At 47.9% G+C, this 10,434-nt stretch overlaps 1 protein-coding gene across 1 annotated transcript in view; it reads right to left on the bottom strand.

Moving 5' to 3' along the window:
• Positions 1,168–10,434, bottom strand: part of LOC106505461 (translation initiation factor IF-2-like) — a 20,134-nt gene continuing 10,867 nt past the window's right edge. Inside the window, exon 3 of the mRNA XM_021067303.1 lies at positions 1,168–1,831. The gene's annotated coding sequence lies outside the window, so the exon portion shown is untranslated. The remainder of the gene's footprint in view (positions 1,832–10,434) is intronic.

Genomic DNA, 10,434 nt, shown 5'->3' with positions numbered 1-10,434 from the left:
AGTTGTCCCCTTCCCAAAATCTAGGCTCTGAGAGGTCCCTCCCACTCCTTACACCCCCCATCCCAACTCCCCCAAGTCCTGAAAGGAGAAGGATGTCTAAGACCCTCAAGAACTTTAGGGGCAGAGCCTGCACCTGAACGCACTTCTCCTCAACACCTGCTGCAGGTACAATGATGCAGGGGCTCTGAGGCTGCTTATCTGCAGGCTGGGCAACTGTGAACTTGGAAATGAAGCCCCTGGTACCACGTGGTTTCCTCCTTTGTCAAACTTCAGCCAATGATCTGCCTGTTTTAGAACTGCCAGTCGGAGAGAGTGGGATGGACTGGGAGTTTGGGGTTGGTAGATACAAACTGCTACATTTAGAAGAGATAAGCAATGAGATCCTGCTGTATAACACAGAGAACTATATCCAATCTCACGGGACAGAACATGATAGAAATAGTATGAGAAAAAGAACGTATGTGTATAATAGATATATATATATATTTATATGTATAAATAACTGGGTGACTTTGCTGTACAGAAATTGGCACGACACTGTAAATCAACTACACTTTAATAACAATAAACAAAAGAACTGCCAAGGAGAGTAAATGGGATAATTTACGTCTAGTATTTAGGACAGACCTTAGCACCTAGGAAGCTCTTAATAATACTGATTCTTTTTTTTTTTTTTTTTTTTTTTGTCTTTTGTCCTTTTAGGGTCCACTCGCAGCATATGGAAATTCCCAGGCAAGGGGTCAAATCTGAGCTGCAGCCGCCAGCCTACACCACAGCCACAGCAGTGAGAGATCTGAGCTGCATCTGTGACCTACACCACAGCTCACGGCAATGCCGGATCCTTAATGCACTGAGTGAGGCCAGGGATCAAACCCGAGTCCTCATGGAGGCTAGTGGGGTTTGCCAACCACTGAGCCACAGTGGGAACTCCCAGTATTGATTCCTTTATTACTATTATTTTATATAGCTTCTGGGCTAGAGTTTTGTTGGGCCTTCTTTTTTTTTTGCTTTTTAGGGCCACACTCATGGTATATGGAGGTTCCCAGGCTAGGGGTCGAACTGGAGCTACACCTGCTAGCCTACACCATAGCCACAGTGACGTCAGATCCAAGCCCCATCTTTGACCTACACCACAGCTCATGGCAACGCCAGATCTTTAATCCACTGAGCGAAGCCAGGGATTGAACCCACAACCTCTTGGTTCCTAGTCGGGTTCATTTCCACTGTGCCATGATGGAAACTCGCTGGGCTAGAGTCTTTTAAACTCTTGGCAGTTCACCTTCTCCAGTGGGTTGAATTATGTACCCCACCCCCACCCCACCCCAAGAAAGATCTATCCACATCTTACCCCCCAGTACCGGCGAATGAGGCCTTACGTGGATCGGGTCTTTGCAGATGTAATCAAGTTCAGGAGTTTGAGGCGACGCCTTCTTGGATGTAGGATGGGCCCTGAGAGAATGGACTGTTGTCCTTACAAGAAATAGGACAGGAGGAGGAAGGCCCGTGAAGACTGAGGCAGAGGTCAGAGCGGCACTTTCACAAGCCAACGAAGTCCTGGGGCCACCAGAAGCTGGAAGGAGCCAGGAAGGACTCTGCCTTAGAACCTCTAGTGGGAACCTGACTCCACAGCCACGGAGCTTCCAAACTCCAGTCTGCAGAACCACGAGAGAGAATCCATGGCTTTCTTTTAAGCCGCCACATTTGCGATACACTCGTGTTCTTTTCTTCCCGATGGTCCTGAAACCCAGTCCAGGCTCTCTGTCCCTGGAAGGGTGCATTCGCATTTCTCTCTCCTCCCAGTGGAAACTCCCCATCTCTTAGGGAAATTTACCTGGTGTTAAGTGGGGGGAAAAATGAAAATTTCGTTAGAAAGTCTTTCCCTCTGAGCCACTAAAAACTTTCCCTCACACACCTGCATTCCAAACGAAGCCTTCTTGGTGGAATGTGGTCTGAAGGTTTTTGAGGCCCTCTTGGCCTCCTTGGCTGGGCTGGCCCTTTCCACGGAGGGCACTTCTGCCACGATGCTGCCCACAGTGAAAGGTCATGAGAGCCCTCTTTGTCCTGGCTTTCTGAGCCTGTAGTCCAGGCTTGGCACATCGTCGTCCTAATAAATGTTTATTGACTTAATAGATGAGGGAGGACTTTTTCTGATGTCCCTACCCCTGGCTACCTTGACTCCAGTCCTAGAAAATTCCATGAGAAATGAAAACATGTGTCCACACAAAGACTGGTACCCGAATGTTTAGAGAGGTTTTATTTACAATAGCCAAATCTGGAAACAATCTACGTGCCCACCAACAGGTGACTGAGTAAACGAATTATGGTAAAATCCATATAGTGGAATACGACTCAACAATAAAAAGGACCGAGGTACCCACCAATTGGGAAAAAATCTCAAATCATTAGGATGAATGGAAATAAGCCAGACACAAAAGAACATACATGGTACGATTCTGTTTACATGTCATTCTAGACAATGCAAAACAATCTATTGTGACAGATGGAAGAGCTGGTGCACCGGGTAGGGGTCGACTTCAAAGGGACAGAGGGGACACTTGGGGATGATGGAAATATTCAGTATCTTCTGGTTGTGGTTTTATTGAGGTGGTATACACTTGTCAGAACTCATCCAATCGATACTTAATTTTTTTTTTGTTAAAGTACAGTTGATTTACAAATGTTGTGCCAATTTCTGATGTACAATTGATATTTTCAATGAGCACAGATTATTATACATAAACTATGTCTCAATAAAGTTGATTAAAAAGAAAAGTCTATAAAGCTTTGGTTCCTAAACACTGCATCTTCTACTCTAGTGAAAATTCGAGTAGGAGTTCCTTGGTGGCCAAGTGGGTTAAGGACCTGTCATTGGCATGGGTTTGATCAGTGGTCTGGGAACTTCTGAATGCCATGGGAAAAAAAAAAAAAAAGGATATGTGACTTGCATGTGGAGAGGTCTATTTGAGAACTTATTTAGTCCAGAAAAATGTATCAAACATCAATCAGTGCGGGATTTGATGAAAGAATATGAATTTGCATCCCCAGTGTTGTCCAACTTGCCCACGGTGCTTGTTACGGGTATAAAAGCTTCTGGGCTCAGTCCCTGACCTACTGAGTCAGAATCACTGAAGGGCGCGGGAATCTTCAACAAACGCCCCAGGTAAATCTTCAGACCAGGTCAGTTTAGAGAAAGTGCTTGCCTGGATCTCCATTTCAGGCCTAGGTGGGAAGGCCGTACAAAGCCAAATGAGAGGACGGTGAACTAGAAGGGATCGTGGAGGGTCACCTCCCACCTTGCCCTTGGCCAAGGAGAGCCCACCATCTCCTCCGCTCCCTCCATTCCTAGAGCCTCGCCCATCGGCCAGAAGCACTCCTGTCTAGGTGACCCCTCTAGAGAAGCTGCTGACTTCTCTGTCTATCCTAGGAAAAACAAAAAACACCCCTCCCATCCCACCATCTTTCTTTTTTTTTTTTTTTTTTTTTTTTTTTGGTCTTTTTGCCATTTCTTGGGCCGCTACCACAGCATATGGAGGTTCCCAAGCTAGGGGTCGAATCGGAGCTGTAGCCACCGGCCTACACCACAGCCACAGCAACTCGGGATCCAAGCCACGTCTGCAATCTACACTACAGCTCACAGCAATGCCGGATCCTTAACCCACTGAGCAAGGCCAGGGATCGAACCTGCAACCTCATGGTTCCAGTCGGATTCATTAACCACTGAGCCACAATGGGAACTCCCCCCACCATCTTTCAAAAGAGCAGGGTTTTCTCAAGAGGTTCTGAAACATGGACCAAACATCCCCGTCCTTTGATTAGACAGTATTTCTGCTCCTTTGCCTGAAAACTCAGTGCTAATCTAGGAAACACGCTGCCCACGCTGCCTGGTCCGAAGGGGCTGGTGTGAGGGTGAGTGGGTGGAATTCCACCCTGTGCTCACTCAGGCCACGCGGAGACGTGGTCACCTTGGCTGTGTACACTTGCTGCTCTGCGGGCAGCCATCCGGCTTTCCTGGGCAAAGCCCCGGCTCACTAAGAGGCTGGGTGGTGGCAGTGCGGACACAATATTCAGGAAAGGTCTGGCTCACAGCCAGAGATCACCCAGCACCTAGGGTCAGCAGCTTGACCCTTCCCAAAGCCGGCCAGGTTCTTCCCCAGGATGCCGTGCTCTGGGCTGAGGATGGGAATTCAGGTCTTAGCTGGAAGATACTGCCCTTTCTTTGAGAACGCACCATGGAGCCCATATCTTTTCTTCCTTCCTTTTCTTCCTTCCTTCCTCCCTCCTTCCTTCCTTCCTCCCTTCCTTCCTTCCTTCTTTCCTTTCTTTCTTTCCTTTCTTTCTGTCCTTATTTCATTCTTTCTTTCCTCTGCTTTTTAGGGCTGCACCTGCGGCATATGGAAGTTCCCAGGCTAGGGGTTGAATCAGGGCTAGAGCTGCCAGCCTACACCATAGTCACAGCAACTCGGGATCCGAGCCGTGACTGCAATCTACACCACAGCTCATGGCAATTCCAGATCCTTAACCCACAGAGTGAAGCCAGGGATTGAACCTGCGTCCTCATGGATACTAGTCGGGTTCATTACTGCAGAGCCATGACAGGAATTCTGAGACTGTATTTTAAAACCCCAAATCGTACTAGTAAACATTTTATATGTTGGCAGATTCAAAAAATTCTTTAAGGGTATACAAATCAAGTCACAGTTGGTTGCGTATTGAATAAATAATATTTCTGGAAATGGATACAATCACAGCAGACACTGTCCTGAAAAAACAGGGGTTGTCTGTTCAGGCCAGTGTTTCTAAATGGGGATGATTTCTGACCCCCAAAGGACATTTGACAATGTTTGGAGACATCTTTGGTTCTCATTTTGGTTTGGCATGAGGAGAGTTCCCATGGTGGCTCAGTGGGTTAAGAACCCAACATAGTGGCCATGAGGTGCCAGAGCTGTGGCTGTGGTATAGGCTGGCAGCAGCAGCTCCAATTTGACCCCTGGCAGGGAAACTTCCATATGCTGCAGGTGCGGCTATAAAAACAAGATTTAAAAATTTTTTTTTGTTTTTGTTTGGTCTTTTTAGGGCAGCATCCGTAGCATATGGAGGTTCCCAGGCTAGGAGTCTAATCAGAACTGTTGCTGCCGGCCTACGCCAGAGCCACAAAAACACCAGATCCGAGCTGTGTCTGTGACCTATGCCACAGCTCACAGCAACACTGGATCCTCAAGCCACTGATTTAGACCAGGGATCGAACCCGCAACCTCATGGTTCCTGGTCAGATTCATTTCCGCTGTGCCATGACAGGAACTCCAAAATTTTTTTTTAAAGAAAAATAAATAAAAAATAACAACAGAGTTCTCTTGTGGCACAGTGGGTTAAGGATCCAGTGCTGTCACTGCAGCGCCTTGGGTCTCTGCTGTGGTGAACTGGTTTGACCCCTGGCCCGGGGACTTCTACATGCCATGCAGCCGAAGCCAAAATAACAAAAACAAAAACACCCAATGCTATGGGAGTGGCCAAAATAGAATAAAATAAAATAATAAATTAGAGCAGACATTTTGTGGCAAATGTATTTTAAACAAAGGTATTTCAAGGTCACCCGATGGATTTCTGGGCAGTGTTCGTACTTGTATCATTCAAGGTGAAAAAGCACAGCATAGCCGACGCTCAATACATAGTTATTTCAGACTAATTAGACTTCTATTCTCGAAAGAAATTGTACCTTTAAAAGTGCTCTGAACGTAACATTTATTCTGAGGGTGATGTGTGCCACCTCATGGTCAATACATTCCCTTCCATTCATATTTTATGGAGAATAATATAATATCTCACTAATTACTATAACTTTTTTTTTTCTTGTCTTTTCTAGGGCCGCACCCAAGGCATACAGAGGTTCCCAGGCTAGGGGTCAAATCGGAGCTACAGTTGCCAACCTACACCACAGCCACGGCAGCGTGAGATCCAAGCCACGTCTGCAACCTACACCAAACTCACAGGCAACGCCGGATCCTTAACCCACTGAGTGAGGCCAGAAATCGAACGCACAACCTCATGGTTCCTAGTCGGATTCGTTAACCACTGAGCAACCACGGGAACTCCATAATTGCTATTAGTTTTAAAATGACAGTTAATCTATGTTTTGATTAAGCATGCATCCTATTTGTGGAAGAAGGTATTAAAACTCTCAGTAGAACTTATCTATTTATACCTCTATGTTCTATGTTAAAATTAAATAATGAATAAACAATACTTAAGAACAGAAAAGCAAAAACAGCCTGGAGTGGAGATGTGACAGGCACCTAGTAGATGCAGGCCAGGGAGGCTGGTGAAAGTCCCACAGTCACAGGGCAGCCCCCACAGCAAAGAATTATTTATCCCAAATGTCAATAGACTGAGGTTGAGAACGAACCCTGTGCTAGGCTGGCTGGTGTGGCACCCACGGGCCCCAGGGTGTCAGCCCTGGCACTGGTTTCTCCTCCTACCTACCTTGGTTCTGGCCTTGCGGCTGTCATCAGCCTGGGGCCCCTCAGCCCTCCACTGCTCCCTCTGTGGTTGGCAGAAGCAAGGAGATCCTGCCTCTAAAGAGGTGCCCAGGCACCAACGCACGCACAGCAAGAGACGCGCAGAGTCTCGGGTCAGTATCTCCCACAGAAGAGAGTCCGGAGCTGGGGCCGCTGCCGCAAGGGGGTTCGAGGAACCCCGCGTTTAGAGGAGATGCTCCGCTGGCCTCTGCTCCTGACTTGCCCGCTATAACCTCTGTGGCTCAGCTTCCTCGGTTCCTCCTCTGGGCATGGGTTCCTGTCCTTGTCTCCCTCACAGGGTGTTGTTGGAGGTGTGTGCAGATGTAGGGGTGACCCAGGGGGTGGCAGGTGCGGGAGGGTAACTCTGGGCGGAGAGGATGGAGGGCGGCAGGTGGGAAGGTGATGAGGTGCGGCGGCCGGGAGGAAGGATGGGAGTGGCGGCCACCGATGCTGGGCAGCCAGTGGGGCCTTGGCCGAGGACCCTGCTATCCTGCAGCTCTCAGGCCGAGGCACGGGAGCTGTACGGGAGTCTGGAAGTGCCCCCAGGCCATGTGTGCTGGAGGAGGTTAGTGGGAGAGAGGGGCTGCTCTGTGGGCTCCTTGTAGTTACCCCAAGCAGGCCCATGGAAGGCATGGCCTTAGAAAGGATGGACCCACATCCACAGCTGCGTTTTTAAAAGTCTTCATATTTTTAGTTGCTTGTGAAGTGGTTTTGTAGCTTTCAGATGTCTTTAATCATGTCTATCCATCTTTTCAAAGCGTTTAAAATCTATTTTTAAATTTCTAATTCTGGAGCTCCCCATCATGGTGCAGGGAAAAGGAATCTGACTAGTATCAATGAGGATGTTGGCAGATCCCTGGCCTCGCTCAGTGGGTTAAGGATCTGGTGTTGCCGTGAGCTGTGGTGTAGGTCCCAGACGTGGCTCAGATCCTGAGTTGCTATGGCTGCGGTGCAGGCTGGCAGCTGTAGCTCTGATTCAACCCCTAGCCTGGGATCCACCATATGCTGTGGGAGCGGCTCTAAGAAAGCAAAAAAATTAAAATAAAATAAATTTCTAATTCTTTTGTAGCTAATTATTTCTCTTGATGTTGTGTATATTAACAAAAAATTGAAACAACTGTGATGTCCAAAAATAAACTATGTGTTTACTGAAATAAGAATATGTAACAACAGAATTTATGGGGACAAACTAGATGTTCATACACATACATAGGCATGAAGGGAAGCCAGAGCCACCAAAGACTATGGATTAAGAGAATTAGAAAGATCTGGGACTTCCTGCTGTGGCTCAGAGGGTTAAGAACCCTACTAGTATCTATGAGGATGAAGGTCCAATCCCTGGCCTCACTCAGCTTAAGGATTTGGCGTGGCGTTGCCGTGAGTTGTGGTGTAAGTGGCAGACAGCTCGGATCCTGAGTTGCTGTGGCTGTGGTGTAGGCTGGCAGATGCAGTTCTGATAGGACCCCTAGCCAGGGAATTTCCATAGGCTGCAAGTGCAGCCCTAAAAATAAATTTTGTAAGCAGGGCAAAATTTATCCCAACTCTTATATTCTTTTTTTTTTTTTTTTGCCTTTTCTAGGGCAGCTCCCTCAGCATATGGAGGTTCCCAGGCTAGGGGTCTAATTGGAGCTGTAGCCACCTGCCTACACCAGAGCCACAGCAATGGGGGATCTGAGCCGTGTCTGCAACCTACACCATAGCTCACGGCCATGCCAGATCCTTAACCCACTGAGCAAAGCCAGGGATCGAACCTGCAACCTCATGATTCCTAGTCAGATTCATTAACCACTGCGCCATGACAGGAACTCCAAAACTCTTATATTCTTAAATGTGTGTGTGTGTGTGTGTGTGTGCAGAGGAGATGATGTCTAGTATTCATACTTGCTGCCCAGAAGTTAGAAAAAGATCCGTTTCCAGCAGTGTCCCAGTTCACCGCAGCCAGCGATCCTCAACAGTCTGGGAGGCAGACCGTCCCCTGCACTCAATCTGGTTTTTTTTTTTTTTTTTAGCTTTTTAGGGCCACACCCAAGGCATACGGAGGTTCCCAAGCTAGGGGTCAAATCGGAGCTGTAGCCACCAGCCTACGCCAGAGCCACAGCAATGCCCGATCCGAGCCTCATCCATAGTCACAATAACGCCAGATCCTTAACCCACTGAGCGAGGCCAGGGATCAAACTCACAACTTCATGCTTACTAGCTGGATTCATCTTCCACGGCGCCACAATGGGAACTCCTCGATCTGCTCTTTCTAACATCCCTGGTGACCTCCAGTCGTCCCTCCTCTAATCATTTATATTCTCCTCCTTGATGCTCTTGCCAGTATTTTACTCTATACTGACCACGCCCTTGCTCTGAAAAAGTTCTCTTTCTGCCAGGACTCTGCACTTTCTCTTGGCCAACCCTTTAACTGATTCTTCTTAGGTCACTTTGCTGGTTTATTTTCTTCTTTTCTACATCCTCCAGATTCTCTTCTTGGTCTCTCCTTCTCCTCTCTTCTTTTCCTTGCTTTTCACGAATTCACTCTCACTGGCCTCATCCGCTATAGCGTGAACCCCCACAACACACTAATGTTCCAAACCTTTAGTCCCTGTATTTCCAACTTCAGCCTCGTCATAACGAAAACTAAACTGGGAGTTCCCATTGTGGCTCAGCGGTTAAGAACCTGACTAGTATCTATGAGGGGGTTTGATCCCCGGCCTTGCTCAGTGGGTTAAGGATCCAGCGTTTCCATGAGCTGTAGTGTAGTTTGCAGATGTGGCTCGGATCCTACGTTGCTGTGGCTGTGGCATAGGCTGGTGGTTGCAGCTCTGATTTGACCCCTAGCCTGGGAACCTCCATGTGCCGAGGGTGTGGCTCTAAAAAGACAAACAAACAAAAAAAAAAAAAAAAAAAAACAGAAAACCAAAGTGATCTCGGCCCATACCTACTGCTTTCTTCTTTCACTTAATGGCATCACAGTCAGATAGGGTTCGGTTGTCAAAGCCGTTGAAATGCACCTGGCTGGCTTAAGCAGAGACAGGATTTATTGGGAGGATGAAGCAACTCACCAACTTGAAGGGAAGGCTCAAAATCGAGCGTCAGAAATGACTGAGGCTGGAGCAGCCCTGGGGAGCTGAGCGGTGCGTGCAGGTGAATGGCTGGGTCCTTCAGGGCACAAGGACCGGAGGATGTAGAGTAAGAATGTTACCGACTATGCAGAGTTTGTTGAATTTTAAATGACCTGTGTGGAAGCGGAGACCCAAAGAGCATGATTCAACTCCTATGCCTCCTTCCTTTCTGCCATGATGCTCGGATCAGAATTCGAGGACGACGGCATCTAACGTGGTCCTGGTTGGGGATGGGCAGAGATCGCTCATGGACATTTCCGCCAAGCTCTCCCCGGTGGGAGTAGATCTTTCCTCTGAAGCTAAACTGGGGCTCTGAACCTGAAAAGGGGAAGTGGCCCCTGAGGGTGTGAAATCAAAATGTCTATCATATTCCTGCCCAGCGACGTCCTAAACTCTAGCCTCTTTACCGATCCACTTCTCCTAACTGTCCTTCGAATAATTTCCCTGCCTTCATAACTGGTCTCCTTGCTACCATGCCTCACTGCCCTTCTGGTGACCATCTTCTAAAACACAAATCTGATCAGTTCAGCCCATTTTCTGCTGAAAACCTTTTATGCCTTTTTTTTTTTTCTTTTTAGGGCCACACCCGCGGCATATGGAGGTTCCCAGGCTAGGGGTCTCATCAGAGCTACAGCTGCCAGCCTACGCCAGAGCCACAGCAACGCCAGATCCGAGCCGTGTCTGTGACCTACACCCAGCTCACGGCAACGCCAGATCCTTAACCCACGGAGCGAGGCCAGGGATCGAACCTGCAACCTCATGGTTCCTAGTCAGATTCATTTCTGCTGAGCCACGATGGGAACTCTGGAAAATAC

Source organism: Sus scrofa, chromosome 12 (assembly GCF_000003025.6).
Source record: "Sus scrofa isolate TJ Tabasco breed Duroc chromosome 12, Sscrofa11.1, whole genome shotgun sequence".
Classification (NCBI taxonomy): domain Eukaryota; kingdom Metazoa; phylum Chordata; class Mammalia; order Artiodactyla; family Suidae; genus Sus; species Sus scrofa.
This window is presented reverse-complemented; position numbering and strand designations above follow the sequence as displayed.